This window comes from Onychostoma macrolepis, unplaced genomic scaffold (assembly GCF_012432095.1).
Source record: "Onychostoma macrolepis isolate SWU-2019 unplaced genomic scaffold, ASM1243209v1 Scaffold88, whole genome shotgun sequence".
Lineage (NCBI taxonomy): Eukaryota > Metazoa > Chordata > Actinopteri > Cypriniformes > Cyprinidae > Onychostoma > Onychostoma macrolepis.
Genome location: NW_026704911.1, coordinates 1 through 8,467, shown reverse-complemented (window position 1 = coordinate 8,467; position 8,467 = coordinate 1). Strand labels below are relative to the sequence as shown.

At 35.2% G+C, this 8,467-nt stretch overlaps 1 long non-coding RNA gene across 1 annotated transcript; it reads left to right on the top strand.

Annotated features, from left to right (window-relative positions):
• Positions 1 to 1,548: 1,548 nt before the first annotated feature.
• Positions 1,549 to 3,355, top strand: LOC131535751 (uncharacterized). Its single transcript, XR_009269738.1, has 3 exons — positions 1,549 to 1,691; positions 2,215 to 2,408; positions 2,644 to 3,355. It is a non-coding gene; the product is annotated as an uncharacterized LOC131535751 (long non-coding RNA).
• Positions 3,356 to 8,467: the final 5,112 nt, after the last annotated feature.

The window sequence follows — 8,467 nt, the reverse complement described above, 5'->3', positions numbered from 1 at the left end:
TCCATGTTGCTTGAAGTCCAGTGTGAAGTTTCCACAGTCAGTGATGATTTGGGCTGCCATGTCATCTGCTGGTGTTGGTCCACTGTGTTTTCTGATGTCCACAGTCAACGCAGCCATCTACCAGGAAATTTTAGAGCACTTCATGCTTCCTTCTGTTGACAAGCTTTATGGAGATGCTGATTTCATTTTCCAGCAGGACTTGGCACCTGCCCACACTGCCAAAGGTACCAAAAGCTGGTTCAATGACCATAGTGTTACTGTGCTTGATTGGCCAGCAAACTCGCCTGACCTGAACCCCAGAGAGAATCTATGCGGTATTGTCAAGAGGAAGATGAGAGACACCAGACCCAACAATGCAGATGAGCTGAAGGCCACTATCAGAGCAACCTGGGCTCTCATAACACCTGAGCAGTGCCACAGACTGATCGACTCCATGCCACGCCGCATTGCTGCAGTAATTCAGGCAAAGGAGCCCCAACTAAGTATTGAGTGCTGTACATGCTCATACTTTTCATTTTCATACTTTTCAGTTGGCCAAGATTTCTAAAAATCCTTTCTTTGTATTGGTCTTAAGTAATATTCTAATATTTTGAGATACTGATTTTTGACTTTCATGAGCTGTAAGCTCTAATCATCAAAATTAAAAGAAATAAACATTTGAAATATATCAGTCTGTGTGTAATGAATGAATATAATATACAAGTTTCACTTTTGAATGGAATTAATTAAATTAATCAACTTTTGATGATATTCTAATTATATGACCAGCACCTGTATAAATATATATATATATATATATATATATATATATATATATATATATATAGTGTGACAAATGAAAAATGCTGTATTTACAGAATTTTAATCTACTGTATATAAGTATAGATTAAAATAAATTCCTACAATTCATGCAGTTTATAAAGGAATGGTGATTTTTAAACTCAAAAGCCTTTAAACAGCCTTCAAACCACCATCATGTTCCGACTTTGACATTGTTGGTTGTCTTCCAGATCCCTCTCAGTCTGTGGTGTTGATGCACAGTTCAGTTTGATATCAGACTCCAGCAGCACTGCAGAACTAAACTGAGTCTGATCACAGGGGAAAGTACCGAGTACTGCACAATATGCACTATTCTCTATTTTAAAAACTGTTTTGATCTGACCAAAGCTCTGGCATTTTCACACAATATGATTACAAATGCAAAATCACAATTTTTATTTGTGAGTGGATAACTGAGCACACTCACTGAATTAAACATGCAATGTCTTGTGAAAACAATATAGCATGCAATGTTTAAAATTATATTGTGCCAACATAAGTGTGAATTTAATTTCAGCAATTTGACTATCGATTGGCACCATTAAATGACTAAATCAGCATTATATCAGCACAGCCACTGTCTAATACATCAGTATTTTCTATCAGCTACTGTAAAACACACATTGGTCAACCACTAGAAATAAAAACCTTGCATGACCGGAAAAATATGGATATTATAATCTGATGGTAGCAGGGTGGAGCAACATTTCAGCAAAGTGTGCAGCTGGTTGTAGATGATAAGAAAATGTACTATGAAACTGTGTAAACATCTCAGTTCAGAAGAGACGCTGCTGTGTGTGTTTCACTGCGAGAGCTGATTATGACCGACTTCAGTGCTGGAGTGAATGTGGACCCTCTTCTGCTCATCAAGGGTGATTAAAACACTTTAATATTTCTGTTGAAAAGATCTTCTCTTTTAAAACTTGAACAAGTTTTTATGATGATATTTTATGCAAATGCAACTGGAATGTGAATTTGCTTTAAACAATTCGCTGCCTTGGAATTATAAGGTTTTATCTGCATTCTGAGCAGTTTTGAGATATTGAGCTTCAAAGTTTTGCATTCCATAGACTTCTGTAGATTTTTATTTTCTAAAAAAGAGGCTCAAAATGTACACAGCTTACAAAAGAAACATCACATAAATAAGTTGTCACAGAATAAGAATATGTGGATAACTACATTTTGACAGAAATGTCAGACAGAACCTTATAATTTCCAAGGTGACGAATTATTAACTGAAATAATCAGTGTCACATTTATCAGCTTTATTAGGAATATTTATTCACGTTTTAATTTCAAATCCACTGCTTGATCAGGACTTGATTTCATGTACTTGATGTGACTTTACTGTACATTGACTTTGACTTTAAACTGTGTTTCTGCCTGATTTAACAGAAACAGATGCAGATGGAGTGTAGAATAGAAACAACATGCAGAAAACTGCTGGAGCTTCAGAAACCACAGACCAGCAAAAACAGCAGGACTGAGAGAGAAATGGAGGACAGAAATAAAACACTAACCAGTGAATCACAAGAGAAAGGCAGAGAGATTTGTTAGATGTGAGAGCATGGGGAAAATAAAGCCAGACCGTAAGTGTTTGTTCATCGTGAAACTTTATTCCTTCATCTCATTGTAGTTTTACCGTGTTAGATTTACTACTGTTTTCTAAAGTGGCACATTCAGACAGATGCATCAGACACAGATGAATGTTTACTGCTCAGTGTGATTGTGTATAAATTACATGATGGATTATTTGAAGACTGAAAACATAAAAACCCCATAAATCCAGAACAATGAGGATAATCTGATGTTTGTGATTTCCAGTCTCTTGTGAAGACCTGAACATTATCCTTCATCACAACAGCTCTTGGACTCGGTTTCAGACTCGTCTGATCACAAACAAACAGACTCATGAAGGGTTTCTCTCTCAGATCTGTGTCTCAATCCTGCTCTGATGCACTTTACTGACAACATTCTGCATCAACACTCAATCTCTGCTTCTGCCGTGTTTCACTCAGTATTCTGCACTGCCTCACATATTTATGACTGCAATATTCTGCATTTCTCGTCTACATTTGATTCATCATGTATATTTAGTATTTATGTGTTTATATTTTAATACAGTTCATAGATTCTATATTTCTCTATATATTTTTGTATAACTCTGTACTATTTTACATGCATTTATTACTCATCCTTCCTCTCTAATCTTGTACCTGTACAGAGACAATAAAGACAAAGCTTGAATTAATATGAACAGAAATCTGCTGTTATGTTTGGAGAAGTTCAGTACATTTCATCTGGATTCTTTACATGTTTAATTATGCAAAACTGAAATATTTATAAATAAATGTTTTGCTATATTTTCATATTTATAAATCTGATAGAATTATCAAGCAAGTGATATTCACTTCATACTGAAGACAGTATTCAGTTGTATAGTGTTTGTCCAGAGCTGGTGTTTGCCGTAACATACTTATACACATTTATACTGTAGTTCAGATCATTGAGTGCCTTAAAAGTGTCTGTACTCTCAGAAAAACTGTCACTCTGCAGCATTACCCCAAATGGTACTAAGATGTACAATTTAGATTCTTATGGGTAATTTAAAAGTTTTAATATGTATGTTTAAGATACTAAAACTTACCATTTAGCAGCAAATAATGTAAAGAGTGTAAAGTAAAGACATTTTGTCTTTTGTAACTTAACAGATTTACACCTTTTTTCTGAGAGTGTAACTAACTGTAAAAATGTTCTATGCCGAAATAATATGCATTCTATCTAAAATAATATCTGCCTGTTGCTCATCAAGATCATAACTAAACATCTCTAAAGACAATCAGTTGTGCCGTGTTGGTATTATTTAGAAGCATTTTTGTTGTTGTTGTTTGTTTGTTTTGTTTTTTTGAGTAATTTGACTCAGGTACGTCCTGTAGATTTAGAAACAGAAAACATTAGCTCATAGCTCATTCATATTCATAAGAAATTGCATAAAATCATGGATCAGTCATAAATGCATTACAAGAAGACTCATATAATACATTTTCCTTAATTAAAATACTGAGAGGTGATGCCAATATTTCTGTGTTAGAACATTTCAATCTGAGATTAAAATATAACCTAAAATATATAAACTATAAGTTGCAGATAGAGAATACAGTTCAGCTTCATATTAAATATATCCGTGTCAGTGACTGTGAGGTAAATCACCTGCTCAGGATCCACTTGATTGTTTAGGACAAAGGGCATTTCCCTCTCAGAGGTAATATTTTTATGTGGATCGACCGGTTTGTGTTGTTAGACTCTCGTGATCGTGCCGATTTACACTAGACACAATTTACATCATTTTATTGATAGAGGCCTTCATCCTGAACTCAGGCTGTTTAGAAAACCAGATAACTAGGCTAACTAATGAATACTGCAGTAAACACTCTACAATTCAATTCAATGTACACACACAATTAGATTACCTTTTTAACATCAGTTGTTAACTGAACTAATGACAAATACTTGGTTTCTGTGCAGCTGCTTGACACAGATGACATGGATATGGATAATGACAAATACAATAACACCAAGAATGATTGAATCACAGTGTTGGCGTGATAAGCTGCTGAATGAGTCTAAAACTGACCGAACCAAAAAAAAAAGAACAACTGTAAAATCTTGCATCAGATCTATGTGCGCATTATTACATACTGCATTTAAATTTACATACATTTGATCAGTTCTTGCACTCCTGTTGTGGCTAGAGCTATATTCTGAGCTATAGAGACAGTAAATATAGTTCAAACGAGCAGTTTTCATATTAGATGAATGTGTAATGTATTTTTTACATGCATCACACATCTTATTGGTGTACTTAAATATAATGATCCTTTAGTGACAAACCACCTTCCTAAAATATAAGGGCAGCTTTATACAGTCTTGTTTAAAGTATTTATATTTATACTGTTAAAATGTATTGTAAGTATGTGTAAAACATTATCTGGCTAATCACTGCTATGATTTTATCCAGCATTAGAGTTATTGATGTATAAACCTGAAGATAAACATCTAAAGTATAATTAATGTGATTAATTTAATAGAATGAAACAGAAATCATGTGTAAAAAAATGTCAAATTTCAAATTTTACATGTATTTATTTTTACATTTTAACAGGACTTTTCTGTAAAATTTGTTTAACCTACAGACGCAAAGTCCCTGAAACACAGTTTGAAAACCGGTTCAGGACAGAAAGTGATTCTTGTGTATATCACAAGACACACTGATGATGATGATTCATCTGTTGGTCTATTAAAACAAAAATCCCTTGATTCATCACTCATATTCACATCCATGACTTTATATGATGCAGGTTTTACTGGAGAACGGAGTTTGATTGGTGGAGGCATTGATATTTCAGTCTGAACTGTAGCAGGAGATCATGATCACGAGAGACAGACAGACAGCTCTCTGCTGGAGATCATCAGTATATTACAGCTCACAACATCACATACACATCTATCAGATCAGACTTCACAAGAGATTGAATGAAATCAGTAAATGTTGTGAATTATGGGAGGAACATGCATCAGCCTGAAGATTTTTATAAATGGTAACATTATTATATTGTGTCCTTAGATTAATGATAAAGAGATGATTCATTCAAGCACAGCAGGCCTATTACACTCACTCTTTAATTTATACTGATTTTAATTTAAAAAACCATTATATTTATAAAAAATAACTATATTACTGTCATGAGAATCAAAGATAAATCCATAATCCCACATCCTAACACATTTCAATAAAGAGAATTTGGAGGTAAAATTTAATTATCATGACCATAATTTATTAATGGTAAAGAACATATGCTTGATTTTCATGAAAAAATTATCATTTGAATTTTGGGTGAAATTAAACCTGGTCATTTTTTCTCCATGTAAGCTAATACGCATTCACACACATAAAAACATTAGAGAGAGAGAAAAAGTATTTGATATCCTATAATCCTCTTCATTAGCTTTCTGCATTTCTGACACTGAATTAAAAGTGATGTTTTGTGGCTGTAACCCAGTGTCCCTCAAATAAATACACAAATATATATATATATTTTTATTCAAATAATTAGTGAGTAGATAGTGTATTTAGGTCTGTGTTCTACTCAAGGCTACAGAATATCAGCTGCATCAAATAAATCGATCATTATAAATATATTAAATACAACAATGTGTTATATTTTCTATTTTAATACACAGAAGATTAGCAGTTGTTTCCATCTTTGTCTAGATTTTCTAAATCAAAGGCCTTTAGTTTCAGGTTGCAGATTTTCTCAGTCGCTTTGGTAGATTTCTCAAATCATCCTCAACGTTTGAAAAAGAGTAAGTGTTTTTATAGAAACAATTTGTGACCAACAGCAGCACACACCAACAGCAGATCACCTGCAAAAGCCTGAAAATGTAGCTTTTTCCCCAAAAGTATTTATGTCATATCAGTGGTATCAGAAGAGGTTGTGTCATTGTTCACAAACAAAATATCACAATAATGAACATGCATGATATTATCATGGACAATTACTGTGAATAATTATTTATTCAGGTTTTAGAATGCATTTTAAGAATACTTTTCAGTCATCTAGTTAAAACTCGGCTGTAATGCTGCGTGTAAATAAGCACATTCACTTTCTTACGGCAGGAAAGCAAAGCATAGTGTAAGCCCTTCATTTAGGCAAGGGAGGGGCGTCAGTGGTTGCGCCCGTAGTATCCGCCTTATGTCCCATTAGGGAAGGAGACAAACACCTGTGCTGCATTTGTAATGGAATCAATAAAGGTATGAGGTCTGTTGTTGTTTGGGGGATTTTGTATGTGAGGGCTGCTGAGCTTCTTGCCAAGGCTGCCGTGTCGGGACGTGGGCTGGTTGTTTTGTGCGACGTGTGCGAAGCAATTGGGAGGTATAGTTTGCAGTTCTGGGGTTTCTAACTAAAGTTCGGCGGCCGCCGGTGGTTTTTCCACGAACGCTGTACCCCATGTCCGGTGGCGGGTAAGAAGGCTAGTAGCCCATTATTTGCCTGCATCTCCGGTTAATTCATTTGTGGGTGTATTTAGTGTTTTAGTCGCTGGGGAGGCCTGGTTTGATGTGATTGATTAATTGTAGCCGGTCCCCAGCGTTTGTATCTGTGTATATGTGTTTGTAGGTGAGTGTGTGTGCGCAGAGGGTATTAGTGCAGGTTGTCCTTCATGTACCATACTCTATTTTATCTTGATGACGGCTAAGTAGTTGGCCAGAGTGGTTTTGGCTTGTATTGAGTGATTTTTCTTTTGGTGTGGATTAATGTGTGGTATTTAACTTATGCACTTATGAATTGTTGTACTTTTAGTGTTTGCTGTGTAATGAAATTGTGTATAATTGGTGGGCACATGAATTAACTTTAATAGGTTGAAACCCTCTGCTGAATACCTTGCTGCATGTTGCTCTTTTTGTCCTGGGTAATTTGTCATTTGTCAAATACACTGTGAATTGAAATATATGTGACAATCATCTCAACCTGCTGCTTTGCCCTCTTGAGGTTTTAGTATTTGTCTTATTGTATAAGAATAAAAGTGTTGTATTTTGTATCCATTAAAGTTGTGTGCTTGAGTCTTCTTGCTATTGCTGCCCAAATAAATTTACCTTGTCCAGTCCGGACCCTTTTGGTCTCTCCTTTGAGTTGTATTGGAGGGTTACAATAGCATCCCGTAAACAAAGCAGCTGCGCTACTGTCTGCTTCTGCTTCTGTCTCTTTAAATGAGAGAGAAACTGACCAAGTGTGGTGTACCATACTCGAAATTTGTGCCCTGCATTTCACCCATCCAAGTGCACACGCAATAGTACGTGTACACACACGAGGACTGGCCATTCACAACCTCCATCTACTATCTCTGCCAGTACTGAGACTCAAACCCGCGACCACTGAGTTACAAGTCTGACTCTCTAAACATTAGGCCACGACTGCCCCCACACATATACAACACAAATGTGAAAAAATCTCAGAAATTAGTAAAATAAGGCAATTATTTCTGTACAGAAGATAGACCGTGTTAGACAATTTCAATCCAAGATGAACATGAATTCATGCAAACTGCTTTAGACACGAGGAGAGATGATGACAAACTTGATATTTTAAAAAGGTACTACATGAATATTGTAATTAATATTAGATGAGTTTGTACAGTTAAATGCATGACAGTTAAGACAGTTTTAACATGTATAAAGTAACACACTATTGACTTTATTAATGTAAAAGTTCTGGTGAAATAAGCAATACTATAAGACACACCAAACATATAATGATAAACAGAGAAATAATAGAGAAACAGGGCTAGAAATAAAAGCAGAAAGCATCAGTAGAATCTCTTAAATCACAGCAGATTGTTAGTAATTCACATTATTGTTGTTGTGCTGCAGCAGGGGTTAATGCACTTTCTGAAATCAAGGCGCTCCTTTATTTAGGTTTCACCGGGAACCTGAAAACAATCACTATAGCTTTTTACACATAAGTGTACAGCACACATTTAAACTAAACATGACAGCAATAATATTTCTTTCAAGAATATATTTCACCAGTTTATAGTTGTACACAGCAAATATTGTCCAAACGGCCCTCAGTGAATCTGGGTGCTATCGGGA